Source organism: Calonectris borealis, chromosome 20 (genome assembly GCF_964195595.1).
Source record: "Calonectris borealis chromosome 20, bCalBor7.hap1.2, whole genome shotgun sequence".
NCBI lineage: Eukaryota > Metazoa > Chordata > Aves > Procellariiformes > Procellariidae > Calonectris > Calonectris borealis.
The window spans coordinates 810348-833775 of record NC_134331.1 but is presented as its reverse complement, the minus strand read 5'-3'; the positions used below and the strand labels follow the sequence as shown (position 1 = coordinate 833775).

At 62.8% G+C, this 23428-nt stretch overlaps 1 protein-coding gene across 13 annotated transcripts in view; it reads left to right on the top strand.

Moving 5' to 3' along the window:
* The window catches only part of RBFOX3 (RNA binding fox-1 homolog 3), a 145748-nt gene that overhangs the window by 10941 nt on the left and 111379 nt on the right, over window positions 1–23428 (top strand). Inside the window, exon 1 of one of the 13 annotated variants that reach the window (XM_075169304.1) lies at window positions 20794–21056. The exons of 7 other annotated variants lie outside the window; for them this stretch is intronic. The gene's annotated coding sequence lies outside the window, so the exon portion shown is untranslated. Of the gene's footprint in view, window positions 1–20793; window positions 21057–23428 lie in introns of those variants that run through there. 5 more of the 13 variants (XM_075169300.1, XM_075169297.1, XM_075169301.1 and 2 more) reach the window with 5 other exon arrangements.

Genomic DNA, 23428 nt, shown 5'->3' with positions numbered 1-23428 from the left:
CCTTGCAGCGGCTCGCAGTGCTCTGCAGGGCAGAGCAGTGCCTATGGCACGGCTGTGGCTTTGGCCTCATCCTGCACGCAGCGCGTTTCCCTCCTGCCTGCCTCTTCAAGAGCGTGGCTGCGACTTCTCATCCATTCCCAGGGAGCTGCCGAGCACATTGCGGTGCCTGGGGAGAAGGGCTGCAGTGGGGAGCAGGTGAAGTGACCCCGCTGCCCTCCAGCAGCTCCCCGCTCTCCCTCCTCCTCCTCCTGCGGCTGCAGCGGGGGCTGCCGCTGCGTTCCCACGGCCGGCTGCGGAGCAAGCGGAGGAGCTGTCAGAAAGGCCCCAGAGCTCCCGCTGTCCCCGGAGCAGCAGTCCCTGCCATTCCCCATGGTGGTCTGTTGTCATGATTTGCTGTTATCTGTCTAATTAGAAAGTAAGCTCTCCTGGCAGGGAGCTTGGCTGCTTCTCTGGCTCTAAGTGCCGCGCACACCTGTGGTGCAGTAGAAATGAGGATATCTTAAGTGATCAAAAGGGAGGGCTGATGTATGAGTGTTCATCAGCTCGCCTGCCTGGGGTCGGGGCCGTGGGAGCCCACACTGCCTGGCCGGCACGAGGGAGAGCTGCCCAACGCCGGCTGCCCGAGGGGAGGGAGCTGCTGGCGGCTGGGGAGGCCTGGGCTCCTGCTCAGCGATGCCTGGGGTCAGCGGCAGGGCTCTCGGTAACGAGGATGCTTAGAGCTGGTGGAGCCCGATGGCCTGAGCCTGGTGCTGCCAGGGGAAGAGCTGCCGCCTCCCGTGGGTTTGTGTCCAGGTGCTCGTGGCCAAGGCTCCCCCACCGCCTCGCCTGCCGGCTCACCGGCGAGCCCCGCTGCTCGGGTAGCCGAGGAGCTGGAGGGACAAACGCACGAGTGCCAGCAGGGCCTGCCAACGGATGGGACATCAGGGAACGCTTTCTCCCAGGTCTCACTAAGGTGTGGGGGGAAATACAGGGCAATGACGTTGGGTGACGGTGCTGTTCCCGTGATACGTGGTGCACAGTTCAGCTGTAGCCTTCGTTGTCACTTCTGCTCCTGGATATTTGCAGCTGACCAGCCCAGCCCAGCGCCTGCCTTGCGACGCTGCTCCCTCTGCGTGTCGGTGCCGCCGCACCCCGGCCCGGGGAAGGGAGCGGGGGCTGCGGCCCCAGCGGGGGGGGCCCTGGGCTCCTGCTCGAGGGCAGATGGCTCCACACCCGGGAGATGTTCTTGGTCAGGGTGGGAGCTGGGCGCTGGTGGAGCTGGGTCGTATCGGTGCTGCATGGGGGGAGCGTGGGGCAGGGACTGCGCCCCGGGGTGCTGTGTCGCTGCTCTGCTGCCACCTGAGCAGGCAAACAGGGTTTGGAGCCCGAGGTGTGCGTGGACGCAGCGCTGCTGCTCTCCGGACCCACGCTGGCATCCCATGTGGCCGTGTCCTGCTGCGTGGCTGGTGCAGCCGGACGGTTTGTCCTGCTCCAGGAGGAGCGGGGTAGCGGGGCACTGAGTTTTGAGGTCTCTGGCATGGCTGTTAGAAATGAACGCTCCTCATGGATGCTGCTTGGCTTGGTGCGTAGGTGCACGGCTGCGGCCATAACCGGGATCTCTGCAGAGCGTGTGCTGTTGGAAGGGCTTTGCTCTTCCCTGCAGCGATCCGCTCTGACGGGTGGTTAGGGAGGACACTTTGGCTGCAGCCTTTGAAGCCCGTAGATGCGCTTTTGCTCCTGAGCTTGCTCCGCGCTGGGGGAGCTGCAGGGTTAGGGGGGATGCTTCAGATCGTGACCCAGGTCAGAACTTGGGGACTGCTGTTTCCTTCTGCTTTAGCCCTTGTGCAAAGTGGTGACGGTCTCGTGTGCGTCTGGAGTTGCATTTATCCTGAGATGTGACTTAGAATTTGGGGTGTATGGTGGCGTTTGGGCAGGCGGGCTTTGGGGGTGTCCTGGTCCTCTCCCATCCTCAGGGTCTTTGCAGCAGATCAGAGGAGCAGGCAGGGGGTTGCAGAGGGGTTTCTTCCCGAAGGGGCCTGAGCAGACCCCTGCCCTGCTGCCTGGGGCCCGTAGGAAGGCAAGGCTGGGGCTGCCACCTCTCCCTAACGCGCCGTTAATTTAATGTCTCGTCTAGGAGCCTTTCACTTCAGGATAAATGGCCTTTCCGTCCAGAGCCTGCGTGAGTTACTCTGACGTTTTGCTACTGAGTAGACGTGGGCAGGGGAGTCGGGTATTAGACTGGGTGATAGGCAAGAGAAGCAATCTCTGGGAGGCCATCAATTTGGATTAAGCTCTGTGGCCTGGGATGCAGGGTAATCACCATCCTTCATTTCGGAGAGGTAAGAAACAAGTCAGCTTCTTTATGGATCATTATAGCTGCAGCAGGAATTGCTTCCACCCCGGCCATGGGCACACATCCCTGCCGGGCCGGAGGTGGTGGAGGAGGGTGTAAAGCCGGAGGAGCGAGCCGGCTGCGGCAGAGCGCACTGGGGCAAACGCGGCTTTGGAGGTGCGAGCCGGGCCCCGGCCTCGCCGCAGAGCTGGGTGCCGCCGCCGCTTTCCTTCCTGGCTGGGCCCACCCGGCAGGGCGCTGGAGCCGGTCGAGGCGAGGTGGGCGGCGGGCACCTGGGCTGGCGGGAGTCGATGGGGGAGCAAACCCCCCTGCTCCCTGGGAAACCCGGGTCTGGACCGTGTCCGCCGGCGGGGACTCCCGGATGGGTGTTGGAGTTGCTCTTCGACCAGAGCTCAGCGTCCGTCCCCCGCACGGCACTGCGGCGGGGGGGACCGGCCACGGCGGGAGGGGGGACCGGCCGCTGCCTCGCTCTGTTTGCGCAGCATCCCCCCCCAAGCCCTGCGGTGGCAGGAGTTGCAGAGCATCTCCCTGGGCCTGCTGACAGCAGCGCTCTCCAGGCGTCCTCCTCCCGCCCGCCCGCGCACGCCCACGCGCAGCCAGCGATAAAAGGCTCAGCCCCGTAAACAAGGGGGAGAGGAGGAGTGATGAAATGGAAATGGGGCAGCGGTCTGAGGCGGGGGAGTGCGGGTGTGAAGCCTGAACCAGCCGAGCTGAGCTGGTGGGGCTGGTGCAGCTGGTGCGCTGCCTGTGCGCTGCCTGCGCGCTGCCTGCGTGCTGCCTCTGGCTGCGGTGGAGAGATGATGTTTGCGGGCCGGCAGGGAGGAGAAATCCGCTTTGGACTCGCCGAGCGGAAGGCCTCTCTTCCCTTTTGTTTGTACTTTTTTTTTTTTATATCCGAGTGCTTCATTTTCCAGAAGCTGTCATTTTACATAAACCTCTCAGCGAGGTACATCCATTCCCACTGCCAAAATCTCCATATCAAACACTTGTAACATGCCGCTGAACTGACAGCCCTGACTATACACGCTCCGTGGCTTTACAAAGGGATGCTGCGTCGGTGAAGGATATAAATACACGCATTGAAATGACACGCAGTGCGCTCGCTCTCCAGCTCGCTCTCCTCTGCTCTCTTGCTGCCCCGTTAAAATTCATCTGCAGCCTCGGCACAGGCGCCTGCAGCCCTCCCGGCAGCACCGCTGCGCCCGCCCGGCAGTGGTGTGGGCAGAGGGGTGCAGGGCGGGCGGCTGACACGCTGCACAGCGCGCTGCTGCAGCAGGCACAGGGCTTGGGTGCACCGCGGGGAGCGGGTGCAGCCGGGCAGCGGCGTCCCCAGTGAGCGCGGGAGGCGGCAGAGCCGGGCAGCGACGCCTGCAGCCCATGTGCGCGGGAAGCCCTTGCTGGTGCGGTGCCTTGGAGCTGAGCACCGGCTGAAGCGGCCTTCCCGCTGCCCAGGCGCAGGCAGCAGGGTGCAGGCAGGATGCTCCTGCCTGTCAGGCAAGGGGCTGAGGTGAGGGACGGGACCAGGGCACCCGCAGCGAGGAAACAGTGCTGACCGTGCTGGAGTGGAAAGGGCTGCTCCAGCCCAGCAAAGCACCCAAGTTTGCCTTTTTTTTAAAAAACAGGGGAGCTGATGCCCAGGGCTGGTAACGTGCTTGCAGCCACTGCGAGGACAGGAGCCCCTGAGCAGGCTGCACCCCGGGCTCCCTGGGAGTCCTTTCCAGCCTGGATGCAGCTCCATCCGCACCTTCTGCCTCGCTCTGCCGCGGGCTGGGGTTATGAACACAGACAGTCGCTCTGGGACGTGGCCCGTCTTCCCGCGGCGCGGCCGCTGCTTGTTCACCCTGAGCCCCCCTTGTTCGGTGAGTGGTGGCTCCGCTGCGGTGGGGGTCCCTGCGCCATGGGGCGCGAAGGGGCGAGCAGCTGCCCCAGCCTGGGACGGTGCGGCCTCAGGGTAACCCACGCTCCCGGTGATTCAGCAGGAGGGGGGCTGCTTGGCTTGAAACTCTCTCTTTGCCTCAAATCCCGTTTTGATGGGAATATGGGGACAGAGAGAGTTAAGCAATCCAATTGCTTTTCAAAGAAAATTCTTTTCTTCTGGATGAAATTCAAATCCAACCCCAAATCTCTATTTCTTTGCAAAGGAGAAGGAAGGAAATGCAAAATATGCTCTCCATCCCCCCAAGTCTATCAGTCTTGCAGCTGATGAGCAGAACCGCTCCTGCTCCTCCTGGGATTCCCTCTCTCTTTGGAAAGAAGTCGGTGCCGTTGCTGATGGTGTCGTAGCTGTGTGCTGCCGGGCCGGCTGTGACCACCGCTCGGCCGTTCCCCGGGATGAGATGTGGTTATCCCGGGAAGCAGTGGGATGCTGGAGCAGGTCACGGGGGAGTGGGCTCTGCTCGAGGGCTGAGAGCTCCCACAGTCCCTTACCCCCTCCCCAGGGCTGCCTCGGGGACCACCACGTTCTGCGCCTGGACGTGCCGCGGGGGTCTCGTGGCCAGTGCAGACCCCGCAGGGCTCAGGGACACTGGCCAGCACCAGCCCGGGCTGGGGGCTGCGGGTCGGGGAAGGGCAGCAGCAATAATTAGAGGTCTGGGCACGGGGACACTGAGAGGTGAGGGCTGCCTAGTTGGGGGAGCAGCGACAGAAACCTCAGCAGGCGGCAGCAGCAGCCGGGGTTCCCTTGGATCCCTCGTGTGTAGAAACCGGAGCTCTGTGGGCAGCCTAAAATAGATAGAGACTGCCTGTGCCTGCGGCGGGGGACGCGCTGCTGCAGGGACGCGGCTGTAACTGCGGGGTCTGTGTGAGAGGCAGGACCCATCCCCCCTCGCGCGGCCTCTTGGGGCATCCTGTGATGGAGCGGAGCTGGCGGGCACCCCCTGCCCACCCTCACACCCTCGCCCACTGCATTAATGGGCCTCGCTTCGCTGCAGCCCCTCGGGAGGGTCGGGGTGGGCTCCCCCCGCGCTGCTGCTGTTGCCAGTGGCTCATCGAGCGCCACTCGGGAGCAGAGCGGCTCCGTCCTTCCTCCGGCCCCGCTGCTGGAGCGCCTGGAGCAAACCGGGAGCAGAACTGCGCAGGATGTGAGGCTCGCTGGAGCTCCGTGGGTCGTGCTCGTGGCGTTGCATGGCTGCGTCGCTCCATGGGTCTTTCCCTCAAAAACGGAGCGCGCTGGCTGGTAGTGCGGGCTTTTACTGGCAGAGCGCGTACCCCATCATTTGTAATGCTACGCTTGGAGATTTCTGCCGCTCTTACAGACAGGAACCTTGACGTGGGAAATATGAGAGTTATTTTTTTTAATGTAGTACCATTAAAATGGTTTTTAATTGAGTTCATTTCTGCAAGTTCGATGATAAATTTTTAAGTACCTCAGCTTGGAGAGACAGATCTGCACTCAGTTCCTCCACTTCTCGCGCGGAGGACCTGAAACGTTTCTGGACTGCCGCTGTCTCTGTCCTCAGAAATCCTCTGAGATCTCAGCCCCCCAGCTAAGGGGAAGCTTGGCACGTGTATGGGGGGTATCTGTCCCCCCAAAGCTCCCGTCCCCTGCAGCTCTGCTGCCCGGGCTGGCGCTGCCGACGGATGCGGGGATGCTCTGGGTCGCATCTCCGGAGACCTGAGCTTGGCCGGGTGTGCATCCAGGGCTGCCAGCGGAGGGTTGCGGTGGCTCCCACCCAGGGGAAGGTGTGCAGGGGCTGACGCAGAGCGAGCGCCCGGGGCTGCGTCGCCCCAGCTGCGCGTGGGGAGGACGTGCTTGCTGCTGGGCGCGTCGCGGTGCCCGGGCGGAGCAGTGGGTGGGAAGCCTCTGCTCTGCCTTGCGTCTGCAGCTCCTTCCAGCCGGGATGAATCAGCCTTTCCCAAGGACTCGTGAGCGATCTGCTGCCACTGTAGTCTCGGGTCCTCGGGGAGAAGCAGCCCTCGCCGGGCCGGGGAGCCATGGAGGGCGAGGGCAGCAGTGGTGCGAGCTGCGATGCCATCTGCTGCCCTTACTGGCATATACGCACAGACCTTGTGTCCCCAAACTGCTCTTTTTAGAGGAGAGAAGTGCACCCGGCTGGCGATGCTCCTGGGAGCAAGTGGCCCAAGCAGCACCGTCGTGCTGGGGCTGGCAGCTGCCGGGGGTTGTACCGTCCGCGGGGGGCTGTTGCACCCACTGGGTGCCTGCTGTGGGCTCGGGGCAGTCCCCACGGCTGAGCGCTGGGGTTCCCTTTTCCCATATTGGAGGGAACCATCCAGGTTTGGCCCTGGCTCCAGCGCATGGCTCAGCCGGAGCCCCGTGTTCGTCCCGAGGGAGCGGTGACCGTTCGTCCTGGTGCTGGCAGCCAGCCCGGAGCTGGGACGGGCGCATGGCTGAAGTCTCCCCAGGCTGATGTACGGATGCCTGGGGAGGGCCCAGCCATAAAACCGGAGAGGGCTGCTGCTGGGAAGGGGCTCGTGGAAGGAACGGGTCCAGCTCTGTGCTCGCTGCGGACGGCTGGCACGGTGCTGCTCTGCTGGCTGGGAAATTCCTGGTTTTTGATTTCCCAGGAAGGGCTGGCCGGGGTGCGCGCACCGAGGAGGCAGCCTGCCTGCGGCAGGAGTCTGCAGACAGCAGCAAATCAAGCACAAAATGGCGCGTGGTTTGAGACGGGGCCCTTCGGTCCACGGCTGCGCCGTGGGTCAGGGTCCCCGGGTCGGCGCCCCGGGGGTGCTGCAGGTCGGGAGGGGTTTGGCTGAGAGATGAGCACCCGGCCCCAGAGCCACTCCTGGCCATCGCTGCCCCCAGCCCCCTCCCCTCTCCTCGCCGCTGTGGTGCACGGGCTGGCTGTCGGGTGAGCGCGGTGGGCGGCCGCGCACAGCCCTGCACGCTGGGTTTGCCCATCTGCTCTCGGTGGGGAAGGGGGTGTGGGGGGGCTTTGGGTAACGGGCTCAACCGGAGCATCGCCCTTGGCTCCATCCCCTTGCAGGACCCGGTGCTCAACCAGAGCATCGCCCTTGGCTCCATCCCCTTGCAGGACCCGGCGGGGCGGCAGCGCGGGCAGGCGCCAGCGTTGCCAGTACCTGCTCTTGGTTCAGTGCCCGCTCTCCCGCTGGCAGCGGCAGCTGCTGCTGCTGAGCCCGGCCGGGAGCAGCCCCCGGTGCCAGCTGCCTCGGGGCCGCGTTGCCTCTTCCCCTCTTTGTCCGGAGGCTTTTCCCTCCCTGCCTGTGTGCGTTCCTGCAGGAGCGCTGGCGTTGGAGGGTAGGAGGGTGCAGGCACGGGGAGAGGGGGAGCTGGAGCTGGGCAGAGGAGTCGGTGGGCTCCCGCTGTGAGCGGTGGAGCGAAGATGCTTTCTGCAGGCAAAGTTCATGAACGTTCATCACTGGCGATGGGAAGTTTTTGTATGTGCTGATTAACTGCTTCCCTCTGATGTGACATGGCAAGATAAAATATGAGCGACTGCATTCTTTGACTTAAAACTTAATTAAAACTATATATCAAAACGTAAGACCCTAGGCTTAATAAAACCTGATAAAATTATACTAATACACTTCAATTTCAATCCAAGGCTCCCTGATGGAAGAGCGTGAGAGGCTGAACCCATAACTAGATTAGAAACACCTCCTATGCAATATTTATGGTGCTGTCCTGCTTGAGATGCATGGCCTCCGAGGAAGACTCTGGCACTGTGATGAGGAGGAGTTGTCAGCCCAGCTTACATGTAAATAGGAGAGAGCGCGAGATCATACAGGCATGCTCCTGGCAGGGGGAGAGCGACTCGAGGGCTGCGCTGGCCCCAGAGGTCGAGCTCAAGGAGGGAGGGATGCTGCTCCCCACCCGTGCCGCCGTGCCCCGGGGACGCCTCCGTACCCCGGCCCTGCCTGCGCCACGCGGCGTTGCCGCGGTCCCTGTCTGCGGTGCCGGTGGCCCAGCAGCCGTTTGTCGGGGCGAAGGGAGAGGTCGCGAGCTCTGGCGGGTGGGTTCTGCCCGCAGGCTCCTGACAGCTGCCGGTAGCTGTTGGCCGCCTCGCCTTCACGGGGTGATTTATTGAGTGAGATGCTGCATGTTGGATTAGAGGCTTAGAGCCAGTGCTCAGCGATGAGGAGCGGAGTGGAGAAAATGAGCCCGTTTGTTAGTTCACTTTGCAGCAGCGTGGCCGTCCCGGCAGGGAAGGCGGCTGTCGAGCTGCTGGGGGTGATTTCGGGGTGGAGGTGCCCTCCGCTCCCTCCTCGCCAGGCAGAAATCAGCAGGAGCGCCCAGTCCTCGGTGTGCTCCCCCCGGGCAGGTTCCCTCCAGCACAGCCCGGAGCATCCCTGCGCTGGAAGGGCTCGCTCAGCCTTTTCCCGCTGGCCCCATGTCTCCAGAATTTCACTTTCAGGCAGAAATGTCCCAGGTTCTTGTCTGCAGAGGGGTTTGTGCCTGGGGCAGGTGCCACCCGGGGCTGTTTGGTGGGGTTTGGGGTTACTCAGCGGGCTGCAGTGCCACCTCGCCCCGGTGACGCGGGAAGCGGCTCTGGTAGACTGCTAATGTGGAGCATAAATCGTGGCGGAGACAGGGTAGGTCAGAGGAGGGAGGCAGGACCAGTAAAGCATTGCGGTCAATGAGACTCTCTCCTTAGAGGAGAAACTGGGGTCTAATTACAGAGCGGAGGGAAAACGGGCAGCAATGCTTTACAGGGACGGCGGCCGGCGCGGCCGTGGGAGCGCTGCCCTGCCCCTGCCCCGCTGCCCACCGGCACACCCTGCGCAGCCGCCGCTGCGGGCTCCGGCGTGCTTGCCTGCTGCATCGGCTAACGCTGCCTCTGCGTCCCTCTGCCAGCTCTCTCCTCGCTCCAGCGGGCTTTTGGGGGCCGTGCCCACTTTTTGATGTGTTTGCACGCAGCCTGGTGCAACTCGGGGGTCTGCAGCGATGGCAACCCACGTTTGGAGCGGGGGCGTTTCTGCTGCCTTTGGTTCCTTGGGTTGCACCTCACCCCTTCGGGACAGCCCAGTTCTGTCTTGGCCGAGGCCGGTGTGCAGCCAGTGCTGGGACAGGATGCTGAGCATGGAGGGGCCCTGGTGCACAGGGGGGTCAGAGCTGTCTGTTGGGGCTGGGGGTGCAGCCAAGGGCTGGGGGGCTGCTGGGATCCGGTGCTGCCGGCAGGCCCTGCGCCCGTCTCCTGCGCCCGGGGGCCATGGCTGCGGCTGGCCCTGCCGTTCCCCTCCCTCCTCTCCCCTCCCTTCCCTTCCCGGTGACCGGCTGCCTGTCTCCAGGGAGTGCTGATGTGCATTCGTGTTTTTCCAAGGCAGTGGAAAGCTGCAGCAAGTGGCCTGGCTTGACCCCGGGCACTGGAGTGGGGGGCGAGGTGGGCGCTGGGGTGTTGGGGAGCCCCTGCCCGGGCAGGAGGGGACCTGGCAGGCAGCAGCATCGGCTCTGCCGGCCACAAGGTCCCCATCCGCTTGCCCAATCCCCAGATCCCCCAGGAGTTGGAGGTAAGGGTAGAGCAAAAGAAGGGACGGGTGTTTGCAAGCCGGTGCCCACCTCCCGCCTGTCTTTGCCCACCCTGCTCCCCTCCTTCCCCAGGCTTCACCCCTGGTTCACTCCCTCGCGCCGTCCCTCTCCCCAGCCCCGCGCGGGGACGGCGGCGCACGGTGCTCCGTGGAGCTGTACGTTCAGAGACTGCGGGGGATGTCGTGTGTGTAAAATTAGCACTGCCTTGTTAGTCCTTTTCAGGCTAATTCGGAGTGAAATGCTTTAGCAGCGGTGGGCTGATTCTATCAGGAGAACAAGAACTAATTAAATTCACTCTGACCATCAAGCAGTAAATTATTTATACCCAGACAGATGCAATCTAATCTGTAGCATCCAGCCCCACTGAACTTGCATCCTCCTTGGTTTGGGGTGCGGAGCAGACTAAACGTGCAGAGGGGCAAAGGGGGCAGCAGGAGGGCTGGGGGGCAGAGCCAGGGAAAGCAAATCCGTTTTCCCCTCCAGCACCGGTGCTGCGGCCGGACCCCTCTGCCGGCACCGCGGCCCCTGGCCCCATGTGGGGGGCTGCGGGGGTGGGACTGGGGGGGAGCAGCTGGAAGAAGAGTCGGGGTGTCCCCCGTTTTCATGCATCTCAGGGAGCTGGCGTCAGACCCCGGCCCTCGGCCAGGGAGGTGGCAGGGCGGGCGCTGCCCTTTGCCAGCATCGGCGGGGAGGTGCGGGAGTCCTTCTCCTCCTCCTCCTCCTGGGGAGGAAGGCCGAGCACTGTGCGGAGGGGGTGAGGGCAGGTTCCTGCCACCGTGTCTGGGTCCCCGTGCGGGTCCCCACGCTGCCGTGCGCTCTCCATCACACCCCTCCCGCACCTCCCCCAGGCCCAGCGGCCGCGGGCAGCTCAGCTCGGGGCAGATACGAACCGTTATCATCTCCTTAAGGATTTATTTTTTCGGTTATCTGACCCCTGTGTCTGATTAGCTCATTCTTGTGTCTCAGTGGTAACATGAGCTTTGACTGCTTAGAAGCTGCAGTTCACTCTAATTACTGTTGAGCCGAGATCCCTCTCCTTCTCTCGAATTGAAAGGAAAGAGTGAAAAATCATTTGCTGATCCTTCGGGGGGTTGTAAAGGATTCCAGCAACCTGGGAAACTGCTCCGCTTGGGGTTGGGTAAAACTGTGTTAAAAATTATCTGGCCGTTATTTATATTCGAGGGACACAAGGAACTAATTGCAGAGCAGCCGAGACAGTGCGTTGCGGGGCTGGTCCTTGCCTTCCTGGGGAAGGCGATCTCCATCCGTCCTTGGGCGGGCGCAGCGTCGGGTGAGAGCTCTGCCCGCTGGTGCCGGGGCACAGGCACCCAGTTCTGCGCTGTCCGGGGCAGAGCAGCCAGGGACGTGGCTGGGGCGCAGTCGGGTCGTTGGCAGGTGAGCAGGGCTGGGTTGCTGTGTTTTCCGGCCATTGCTCCCCGTCGGGCAGGGGAGCAGCCAGGCAGGCGCCCAGAGCAGCGTGCGGCCGGGAGCAGCGTTCGTCCCCCGGGGTGGGAGGGGGACGGCTCCTCTGGAGTCGATCTTGGGCTCTCGCTGCATTTATTAAGGTGTTTAAGGATAAACCAGCTGTTAACCAGCCTGTGCCCGTATGCGCTGAGTTTCTCCGGTCTCCGGTGCGGAGGGCTGGAGCAGAGCTTTCTTCAGGGCTGCCCAGTGATTCCTCCCGACAACAGGAGGTGCGGGCAGGCTCCAGGGCTCGCGCCTTGTTTGCATGCAGCGCTCGGTGGCTTTGAACTGATACTTTCCACAACAAATTTATTTTTCCATAATACTCAAGGTAAAGACGCAGACAAAAGGCTCCGACAACATTACGCGTCGCAAAGCCCCATCAGCGGGCGCGAGCGGCACAGCGCGAGCCGGCAACGCGTCCTCTCCTCTCCAGCTGCGCTGCGTTTTGGGACGGTTGAGCCCAAATGGTGTTTGCATTTGCACCGGTGATTAATCTCTGTAGCAGGGGAGGGAACTCCTATTATGAAGCAGGCTCATAACTCTCGGCACACATATTTCCAAAGCCCTGTTGAACTATTAATCCTCCCGGCTCCCTGGAGTAGGGAGGATGGAGGGGGAAATGTCACCTTGTGGCAGGAGAGCTGTGATACGCAGCCAAGCCAGCCAGCTCTGTCTTGGAGATGGCTCCTGGTCTCCAGATCACTCCGATGGACCATGTGGCCTCACAATTGATTTAAAAAGGGAAAAAAAAAAAAAAGGCAACTGCTTAGCTCTGGTTTTGCTGCTGCTGAGAGGACAGATTTGCCTGCTGGCAGCTATCTGCCATTAAATGGATGAGCTATTCAAGTGTGGGTTATGGATTTAGGATCAGCCTGGCTGTGCTGGAGAAGACACACGATGCTGAGCCCAGATGGATGTGTGGTCCGGGATGGGGGCCCGGGGGGAGCTGACACGCTCTTTTCAGTAGCGGCAGAAGGTGGGCTGGAGGAGCCTTCACCAGGAGCAGATAACCTTGCAAAGGGCAAGAAGCTCCTCCAAACTCCTCCGTCCGCACGCGGCTTGGCTGGGTCCCCTCCTGGCTGCACACGAGGGAGATTCACAGGGGGGGACGACACACGCTGCTGCCTCCACGAGCAGAAAGGCTGAAAGCTGAAAGCGGAGCAGGAAAAGCGAGCCTGGGTTTCGGCTCACGGCCGAATTGGATAACAGGAGGTTGATTAAACAGGCTCCTCTTGGAGGAAGGAATTGGGGATTTCCCTGTGGGTTTGGTGAAATTGGCTGGAAGGGACCATAGGCTGCACGCGGCAGCGCTGGAGGAGAGGGCTCAGACGTGCTGGGCGATGGGGCTGGGGCTGCTTCATCCCCGCGACCGGCCGAGCCACGGCACCACAGCCGCGCAGCGCCGCCTGCAAACCTGCCGCAGAGCCGAGCGGGCGAGCTCCGGGCGAGCTCCCGGCTTCCTCAGTGCCTCTTCCCCATGGCGAGCGTGTGGCACCCTTGCAGCCCGTCAGCAGGGCAGTGCTGGCGGCCAGGCGCGGGAGCAGCTCACCAGGACGGCCAGCCAGTGCCACTGCCGTCCTTCTCCCTGCCAGCCGGCACCGGGAGAGGAGCCTTGCTTGACCTGAATGCTTCAGAGTCTGGGAGCAACTTCCAGGCTGCAAATATCCCTTTCCAGCCCCAAAGCTGCCACAAAAATCCTTGCTGCTCTTGCAGGCAGCCGGCACACATGGCCCTGGCATCCACGGGGACGGTGTGGCAGCGAGGGAGCGAGCTGGACCTGCTCCTGCCCCGCCGACAGCCAGCAAGGAGAGGGACCTGATTTTTTGGTTTTGGCTCACGAGGGTCATTTGTTCGTTGAGCAGCCAGAAAGTGAAGCAGTAGGAAGGTGTCTCCCTGGTGTCGCTCCGAGTGGGACGGGATGCCACGTGCTCACAGCCCAGGGATGTGCCCGCAGTCCCAGCACCACCGTCTCCCATCTCCCCGGCCCGCGAGTGCTCCCGGAGCTGCCGGGCAAGGGCAGCGGGTAGAGTCCGGCCCGGCAGCACTAGCACGGTTCAAGAAACGCAAGCGTTTTAATTTTTTAAAATTTTTATTTTTCATTTTTGACATTGTTCCTCAACCCCTCTATCGCGCTCCTTGTTAAGCTGTTAAATCACTCCATTTATTTAGTACTAGCATTGCTGAGAGCTCATTTTTATCTTGGTGAAAACCAGACTTGCTCATGGGCACATAATGAAATTGTATAAATATACCCTTAGCTGGGAATCTAATTTATTTTTCCTGTTCATTATGGGGTAGAAGGCCATTATGAGATGTATAACTTTTTTTTTCCCAGTGCTGGAATTGAAAGGCTGGTGCGGGCTCTTTTTATACTGATGATTTCGTCCTGATTCAATTTAAAGCTGGTTAGAGCTCAAATACTGTAGCATAATTGACAAAGATCGGTGTGGGTTGTAATGCTAATGTCTTGTCTGCAGCTCCAGCAACAGCGCTGGGCGAAGGCAGGTTGGAAACCACGTCCAGCAGAGAGCGGCCGGGTCGTGGTGTGCCCGGGACGGGCGCGAGGAGTGGGGCCGAGCCGCCCGGGAGCGGTGCATCCGCAGGCATCCCGGCCGAGCCGTGGGTGCGCGGAGCCCGGCTCGCCCCGCGGCGTGGGGAGCAGCGGCGGCCCAGCCCCGGGGTCGGCAGGACGTGAGTCTGTCCATTTGTCCATCAGCGGGATTGATTTTTGACTGTATTGATATTGCTATAAAGTCATGTTTATAGAGCTATAATTAAGCGGGGCCATTTAGCAGGCAGTGTTAAGTGCTAAGCAGATTTATGGCACGGTTCAGCCTTCTGCGGTGTTATATTTCACCATGAAGTACACCAGGTTTTTATGTGTTCTGCGATTGTGTTCGTTTGACAGTGATTAGTATAATGGGGGTTTCCGGGGTCGTGTTGCCAAGCTAAGGAAACAGCAATTACGGTCCCGCTGCAGTATCAACTTAATTGCATCCATTTGCAAGCGACACGAGCCTGGGTGCAGGGGAGCAGCTGGTGGGGCGAGCCCTGGCCAGAGCCTTCGCCGCCCTGCGCGCGCCGGCCCCGTCCTGCCGCTGGCCGGGGGATGATGCTCGCTGCTCCGCTGGCTGCAACTCTGCAGATCCCTTACTGAGCAGAAGGAAGGGCATCTCCCGTGCAGGCGTGTGGTGTTGCCGCCCGGCGCTGGGCGCTCCGGGAGCAGCCGCGGTGGGCTCCTGTACACGCTCGGCTGGAGCAAAGTCACCACTGCCGGGGTGCCGGTGGGTTCGGGGTTCCTGGCACCGGGGGACGGCATGGGAGAGCCTGCGGGGACAGGCTCCTCCTCGGGGGCAGCGGCAGCAGCAGCAGCAGCCCCAGGGGCTGGCGGTGCTTCGCTGGCATCACCCAAGGCCGGGTTATCTCCCTGCAGCTGCGTTTCACCCTTGCTCACTTCCATTGTGTGACCGGAGCTTGCTGCTGGCGAGCAGCGGTGGGCGTGCGAGGCTGGACGGTTGCAGGTGTTTCCCCCGCGCCTGGGAGCTGCAAGGGCCAAGCACTGCAGGCAAAGCGGGAGAGGGGAGCCAACAGCTCAGAGGGCGAAAGTGCCACCGGTGAATTTGCAGCGGTGCAATTAGAGCTAACCTTGGTGTGTGCTTGTCAGCCTTTCCTTTGAACTCTCTCCCCCAACGGCTTTCCTGAGATCTAGAGATTTACTGGCTCAGCCATTCGCCATCCTGATAAGTTGCAGTGAGGTTTTGCAGAGCGGTTAATAGAAACCCAGTGAAGGCTGTGAAAGAGCCTTTCCTGAGCATCAGGAATTTCCATGCCCTTCTGTGGGCAGGTCCCATCCTTTAGCAGGGCTGGGAAGCAGCTGGGGATGCTGGGGAGTGCGACGGGCAGGAGCCCTGCCGTATCGCCCCGTGGCTTAGCACCCTTACCTGCCCAGCAGTGGCTGGAGGGATGCGTGTCCCTCGCTGCTGACCTAGAAGCAGTGGAGCATCGCGCGAGGCTCACGGATGCACGGCCACGAGTGCAGTGATCCCATCTCTCTTCACAAGTGGAGATGGGGCTGGGAAGGGGCAGCCTTCCTTCCTCTTGCCCTTGCTATGCGCACTTTCCCAATTCGCTGCAGGAATCAGATGGGCTTTTGCCGACTAAGAGGTGTTAAACGGCTCTAAATACTCTTCACGCTGCAATATCTCCACCACAGCGTTTAATTGAGTGCCACAGAAATGCCTATAAATAAATGTAATATGCCTGTGCCAGTACCCTCCCACAGCATCTTGGAGCTTGCAAGGAAGTCGGCAAGTGGCTTGTGCTCAGGCTGCAGCTCCTGCCCTGTCCTCCCCACTCCTGCCCTTTTCTTTTTTCCCTTTTCCCCCCATCTGAGAGTGAGTGGGTCCAGTCCTGTGCCGGTGCTCCCCTGCGCTGGCTGCCCCTGCCTGCTCCTCTGCCAGACCATGGCTTTGTGCCCTGCTTGCAGGTGAGCTGTCACTGCCACCCTGGGTGCGGCACCGGTGCAGTGCCACGTACGGCCGTGTGCCCCCAGGCCCAGGGAGCCCGGGAGCCCGGGGGCGTCGAGCCCTTTCGCGGGCGTGCCGTCCCGCTGGGATGCAGCTGCGGGAGCGGGGACGTGTGGAGCAGCAGCCCGGTCCCAGGCTGCGGTGCCCATTGGGACGGGACTGGGAAGCTCCTTGCAGGCGTCCCCGCTGCTCCCGTTGTCCCTGGGGGCCGCATCCCCGGGCGCTGGGCCCAGCTGGGGCTGGGTGCTGTACCCATCTGCACCCCGGAGTCAGCCAGCAACACTGAGGAACAAATGCAAGTGTAGGAAATCAGAGAGCAGAGGGAAGGGCACGGAGCATTTCACGGCTGTTTATGTTGTTCCTGCATCTGTATTTGTGTCCAGATTCCTTTGTGATTGGAGACTCGTATACACCAAAATAGACGGATTTCCCACCAGACTGCCTTAAATCTCTGGCATATCAGACTTGGAGTCCAAGCAGACAAAATGTCTGTGTTGTGCTTTATCCGTTGCAAAAGGTACTTTTTGGTTGCTGGTGTGCAGAGCTGCCTCCTGAGAAGCGCTGCTGAATTCCTTCCACGTTCCCTTCCCAGAGCCTTTATTAGAGAGAATAAACAACCAGCTTAAGGAAAGGGAGGACTGGGCAGCCGGGCGCTCCTTGGCGTGCCGCGCAGCCTGGCACAGCCCCGTGGGACGCGCTGGGTGCCCGGGGCGCTGGTGCCGCAGGGTGCCCCCGCTGCGCGGTCCCCTCCCTGGCTGTGGCCGCAGGGCAGGGGACGGAGCTGGCTGTGTGCACGGGGCTGTCCCCGTTGGCACCCCCCGGCCAGGCTGCTCCATGTGCCCAGGCGGGCGCTGGGGAGGCTGTGGGGTCCGTGGGGTCCCCGGGACCCCGCTGTGCCAGGCGGCCAGCCGGACCCCTCTCGTTGCAAGGGAGCCCTGGGGCCTCGCTTAGGGTCCTCAGCCAACTGAGATCCCTAAATAGGATCCTCAGACTCGTCATTTGACTGCCTCTTCAGTGCTGATGAGCCACTCTGATGTTACTATTTAAAATCCTAATTGCTTTAATCAGCTCGCCTTTAGCCGCAGCTCAGCCAGCGGAGTCCAGAGGCTGAGAGCTCTCCTGCTCCCCTTCCGCCCGCAGAACCCCGGGCTCTCCAGGCACAGCTGCGGCCCGGGCACCGCGCGGGGACCCAGCATCCCCCGCAGCTCTGCGCCGGCACGTGCTGGCGGTGGGGCTCGGCCGTGGGGTGATGGGCTGGTGGGATGGCTGTGGGATGGCTGGTGGGATGGCTGTGGGATGGCTGCGGAGCTAAGCACGGGTCTCCTGAGGAGGGGGAGGACAAGGACTTTAACAAATGAGGAGACGAGGAGCCGCCGTTACCATGGGCTGAAGGATGCCAATGCTTTAATGAGCTGGGAATTCCCTGTGTCCTCTCCTGTAGCTCCCTGCACTCACCTTTATCACCATTAATCCCCTTCCACGGTCAGAATCACTTCTCCTGTCCGGTGGGACCAAGGACACCCCCCATCGTGCTCCCTGTTCCCACGCAGCATGCAGCCAGCCCCTAGGAAAAGGGGGACACGTCCCAGCCCGCAGCTGCAGCTTTGCACTTGCAGCTTCTCTCGTGGCGGCGGCGCGGGGGCGAGGTGGCAGCGGGTGGGCTGCAGCCAGCCCCGTCCCTGGGTTTGGTGCCCTCCAGCCCCCTCCTCATCCGAGTGTGGCCTCGGGGCGTTTCTCCGTCCCCGGCCGGCTGCGGGGACACGGGGGCAGAGCTCTCCCGGGGCTGCGCTCGCAGCCCGGCTCGCTGGGATGGATGGGAGAGTGCCGGATTAAAATAGCACGGCACTTCCCCGGCTAGGGAGCCTTGTGGCAGGAGCCATGCGGTGGAAAGACACCCACGCGGCTGCACCGAGGAGGAGGAGGAGGAGGAGGAGGGTGCCAGCTGATCAGCGCCTGACACAGGCTGCGCTGGGCAGGGGCGGAGGGGCAGGAGATGAGAAGACCCAAATCTGCGGGCACGGTGCTACCACCGAGGGACCCCCTCCCCGCCTTCGTTGCCCCTCTCTGGCTCTCCCTGGAGGTGTGCAGGGGGATCCCCAGGGCTGATTCCCTCCCTCGGCTCGAGGCTTTGTGGCTGCTAAAAGCCGGGCTGGGCAGGAGGGATGCATTTGCCCCTTGCCAGGAGGGACTTGGCGGAAGAAGGATGGGGGGACCGTGGTGCTCAGCGCTGGCAGGGGCCGCAGCCCGCAGGCAGGCTGGGAGGAAATGAGCAGGAAGCTGCCTGCTGCGGCCGGTGATGCCGACTTCCCCGCCGGGGCTGACGGGCTCTTTGCTGCGGCTCCTCCTCTCTTGCCAAGCCTGGCAGCGTGGAAGGTGTTTGCCAGGGGACGGTGCCGGCACCCCGGGTGCGAGCGCCAGCTCTCGGGGACAGGCTGCCCCTCGCCTTCTGTCGTGCCGTAACTTGGCTTCTCCGGGGCGGTGCGTCCCACCTGCAGCCCCTCTGCCAGCGCCAAGCAAGCCCCGGTCCTCGTCCCACCAGGCTCAGGGGCACGTGGCTGCTTCAGCCCCTGGATGCATCCCTGTGGGGCACCGGTGGCCATGAGGGAGCTGGGCCCCCCCTGCCCTCCATGCTGGGTTTGGGGACAGAGCAGTGTCCCCCGGCCCTGGGAGCACCCGTCCCTCGGGGCTTGGTGCCTCCCTCGCCCGGCCCCGAGGTGTGGCAGCCTGCTCGCCGCCGGGGTGCCCAGTGATGAGCGGTGCAGGGGCTGGACGGGCAACGTGCAGCAGCGTCCCTGGGGCAGTGTTGTCCCAGAATATCCCTGGATGAGCAGAAAACCTCATACAGTGGATTGCACAACTCGCAGCAGACTTCCCGGGGAGTGAGGACATCTCCGCATTTATTCAAGGACATCCCTTCTCAATTAAATCCCGGCATGGGCTAAACAAATGGGCTGCTGAGATCAAAGGGTTTTTTTTCCACTTTTTTTTTGCAAATTATTGAAAAGATGCATAGGAGGGAGAGTGGTGTGTTTGGCTTGCATTCGCCTGGTGGGGAGGAGAGACCTCCATTAAATTCACATAAAGGCGTTTGCCTGCGTTAATGTAGAAGTGGAGAATTTGTAATTGTTGGTTCAGGGGTGATGGCCCCGGGAGCCCGCGGCGGCCGTGGGTGAGCCCGTCGGCACGGGATTGCCCGTCGTGCGCCCGGAGATGAGCAGCCGCTTCGCTGCAGCCTCAGCCCCGAGGTGCAGCACCCGCCGCCACCGCCCTGGGGCCTCTCGGAGCGATGCCCCGTCCCCTCCCAGGTGGCTGCGGATCCGGGGTCGGCCCTGACCCCCTCACCAGGAGCTCTGGGGGGTCGGCCCCTGCCTGGCCGCGTGCTGGGGCTGGAGCCCACGCGTCCCCCCGCTCCGCCTCGGGCTCCCTGGGGATTGATGGTGTCGTTAAAGCATCAGGCTGGCCCGGGGCCGGCCCCGCTGCGGGCCTGGATTTATGGTGGAATCTGCCTCGGTGAAGGTTTTATCGCAGCCGTTAAACAGCCGAGCGTGCGCTGGGGGGCCGGCGGTGCCGGGGGCGGCTGGGCAGGGTCCGGCCTTGTTTACTGCCAGTGCGGTGAGGGTCTGCTCTCGCAATCATCGTTAATGATGGGGGTCGCTCTCCTGGGGACCCCTCGGGTGGGGGGCAGTGCCAGGATCCCCCCGAGCTATGAGGGGGTGTGATGTGATGCTGCAGCTGCGCGGGGGCGGCCGTCCTTGTGCAGGCAGAAGGGGCTGAAGCGCTGCTTGTTTGGGCAGTGAAACCCGGGGCCTTGTCCGCGGAGGAGCAGCCGGAGCCGGCCGAATGGGTCCAGCTCTGCCCCAGCCTGCCGGGGTCTGTGAGCTGCCGGTGCTGCCTCCGGCTGGGACCCCCACGGCTGGCGTGGGCATTGGGGCTGTGCCAGGCAGGGCGGTTGTGCGCTGCTGGTGCCGCTGCCGGTGTTGCTGGCACTGCCCTCTCTTCAGCATCTTCAGCTGGCGGCTGACGGCCAAACAGCCGTGCTTGGCCGGTGCCGTGCCGTTCCCTCCCACGGGCATCCTCGCACCCCAGAGCTGGCTCCTTGGTATTGCTCTGGCCGTCGCCCGGGCTTTGTGCTCTCCCCCCGGCAGCCCCTGGCCAGCGCCGGAGCCCCCAGCAGACGGGAGGAGGTGCCGAGGCAAAGGGCCTGTGCAGCACCTGCGGGTGCGACAAACCTTGGAGCCGTGGGGGTGTACGCTGCCGCGGCGTGCCCGTGCTGGCAGCAGGCACCGCGGGACCGTGCTCGGTGGGAGCCCCGAGCCCATGGGGCCAGCCCTTCCTGCAGCGGCAGCCCCAGCTCTGCTGTGGGGCATTAGGCTCGTTTTCGGGGTGCGAAGCCATCCCGGCGCAGGGGCTGGCCACGGTCTGCACAGCCGCGCCCGGGGTCTGCGGCGGCGCAGGCCTGACCTCCTCCCGCTCCCTCTGTCATGGATCCGTCTGTTAAGAAATCGATCCCTTTGCCACCAGCCCTGTCTCCTTTTTCCTTTTAAATGGTGTCACTCTTCTATTTCCTGGCTTCTCTAATAGATTTTTATATAATCACTACAGTGCACTTTTAAAGAGCGATAGATCACGTTCATTGCTTTTCCCTGTGATTAATTTCCCATAATAGTCCTCTGTAACACCAAGGCAAAGAGAGGAGAGAGAAGAAAACCCCCACATTATCCACTTTGTGCTCAGAGTATAAATGAATTAGATTTAATTTTTGTTTAATTGTTTCCATAGCTCAGCTTCTGCTAACTTTGCAGGATAATTTATTTTGCAGTCTTGGGGAAAAGAAGGGAAGAAAGTCTCTGCAGCCGAGCGGTCTGCCTGTGGATAGTGGTTAATTACAGCTGATAGCCTTATCTGCTTGTAATTACTGGAGTCGCGTTGGGCGCGCTCCTGCTGGCGGCTCCCCTTTGCACACCCCAGGTCGATCACGGATGAGCAGCGCGGGGTCCGAAGCCGCGGGTGAGCCGGGAAGGGGCGAGCTGGGGACGGGGGATGTTCTCAGGTGTTTTCACATCCAAAAAGTGTGGGGGCTCCGGCCAAGTAGCTGCTTGGCTTGGGGGGGCGGCTGGGCAGCAGCGGAGCCGCAGGCTGGGCTTGGCTCTGTGAGGGAAGGGACGTGTGTCCCGAGCGCCGGCGCGGCGCTCGGCGGGGGGGGCGGCTGTGGCACCCCTGGAGCAGGACTCGGCAGCCGGGTGGTGCCGCCAGCGTGAGCAGAGCCGGAGGAGGAACCAGGAGGGAGGTGAGGAGTCGGGCTGTCGGGTGTGGGGCTGCTCTGGGGCAGGGCTGGGTGCTGGGGGGCTGCTGTGGGGCAGGGCTGGCTCCCTTCCCGCTGCCTTGTGCTGCGAGCAGCCCTGATGGGAGGTGAGGGGCACGCTCCCACGGGACACCCTGCCCCCACGGGACACCCTGCCCCCACGGGACACCCTGGCCCCACGACTCTGCAGACCCTGAGGTGGGAGCAGGCCGGTGACTTGTATCCTGGGGTGACAAGTAGCCAGGACGAGGGGAGTTCTCTCTGGCTGCTTAACTTTGTGGAACAGCTCGTTAAGGGGAACGTTTCGTGGGGGAGGTGTGAGCTCCCTGCACCGCAGCCCCAGCAGTGAGGGCTCTCCTGGCTGGGCTGACCCTCGAGACCCCACGACCAGCGCACGTGAGAACAGGCAGGCATCTGGCAGCATCGGTTCCTGCCCACGTGCTGCTGCCTCTCGCGCCAGGGAGCTGCTCTCAGGGGGTCTCTTCTCTGCTCTGCGGGTCTGAGCTGGTGCTCCCCTCTCCGTGCACAAGGTCCTCTGCTTCCCAGAATCGTGTTCTAATTCCCCCTGCCTGGTGCCGGTGCCTGGGCGGGGGCTGTGCCGGCAGCAGGGAGAGGAGGCTCCGGGAATCACTGCCCGGCATCCTCCCCCCCAATGGCCCCTGGCCGCTGGAGCCCCGTCCCGTCCTGCGCCGGCGAGAGCGTGGGAAGAGCAGCGGGGACGGAGCCACCGCACGTCCTCCTCGCCCAGCTCGCCCATTAATCACTGACTGCGGGGCATCGGGCCCCTGCTTAAAATGCACTGACAGTGCTGAGGTGAGAGCAGGAGCTCGAGAGAGCCTCTGCTAATCTGCTCCCTCGGAGACAGGCTACCTTCGGCCTGTTAATCAGTCGCAGTAATTACAATCCCAACTTTACACGTAGAATGTTAATTAAAGGACAGGACGCAGGGACCTGCAGCCTGGCAGCGAGCGGTGTGCCGGGCTGCAAGGGGTCAGGCAGGGCTGGAGGCTGCGGGGGGCAACCCCTGCGCCCCTGGGCTCATCTGCTTCTCCTCCCTGCAGCCGGGGCAGGCACCGAGCCGTGGTGATGCCGGGCAGGGGCCTGGCGGTGGTGCCGGGCAGGGGACCCGCTGGCTGTGGTTGCCGGCAGCTGTCACTGCCTGTGGCTCCTGGTTGGTGGCTGCTGCTTGCCTCTACAATTTCTTTGCTGATGTGGATGGCAAGATTTGGTGGGGAAATAGGATATTGCAGATGGAGCTCCGCTGCCCCCCCTGCTGCTTGCCCTGGCTCTGTCCTCCCCGTAACCCCCCTGGTGTCCCTGAGCCTCCCCTTCTCCAGGCTGAGCACCCCACCTCCCCCCACACCCCTGTCCTGTGCTCCAGCCTCCCACCGTCACCAAGGCCTTCTGCCGGACTTGCTCTGGTACGTCAGTCCCTTGCACTGAGGGCCCAAAGCTGGACATGGGGTCCAGATGTGGCCTTGCCGGGGGCGATGGCAGGGCCAGCCAGGGGGCCACGCTGCTGGCTCATCCCTCTGCCCTCGGCAGTGCCCTCCTGCCCGACTGGCTGCAGGCAGCTCTGCTCCGGGGACAGGGCTTGGCATTTTCCTTCCTGAACTTCATGAGGTGCCCCTGAGCAATACCCTCTTGCCAGGGAGGAGATCCATGCGCTCCGTCCCGCGCTGGAACCCTGCGCTGCTCTTGCTGGTAGCTTTAGCCCTCGGCAGGGCGCTCACGCCCGTGCTGAGAGCGGGCAGATGCCGGCGTGTGGGCAGCTGAAGCCCAGGGTGCTGCCCGTCCTCCGGGCAGGCAGAGCCTCGGTCCCCAGCCCGGTCCCTGCCTCTGCAGAGCCCCATGCTGCGATGCTTTGAGAAGCATCCATCTGACCGACACCGAGCCGCAGTTGTCCCTTCCCCATCCCCGAGGAATATGCGGCGTGCCGTCAGCCTGCGCCCCCTCCGGCTCTGCTGCATTGGTGCCCTTGGCTGCGCTCCCCTGTTGCGGGGGGCCGGGGAGCCCTGCGGTGCCGGGGCTTCAGAGGGGATTACACGAGTCCCCGGGGCGGCTGAGAGCCTGGGTGCGAGGTGAGAGCAGATCCCGGGCTGAGCCCCTGCTGAGCCTGGAGGTGGTGGAGGCTCCTCGCTCATCCCTGCAGTGTGCCTGGGTCTTCTTAGGTGCAAGTGCTTCGCGGAGGAGGAAGAGGGGGGAGCCTTGCTGGCAGCCAGCGGAGGTGGGGATCAGCCCCTGCCACGGCCGGGGGAGTCATTAAAACCCCGGTCAGCAGCAGCCGGGGAGCGGCACTGAGCAATCTGCCGGGGCGTTAGTGCCCTGGATTATTGCTGCGAGCAGCTGAAGGAGAG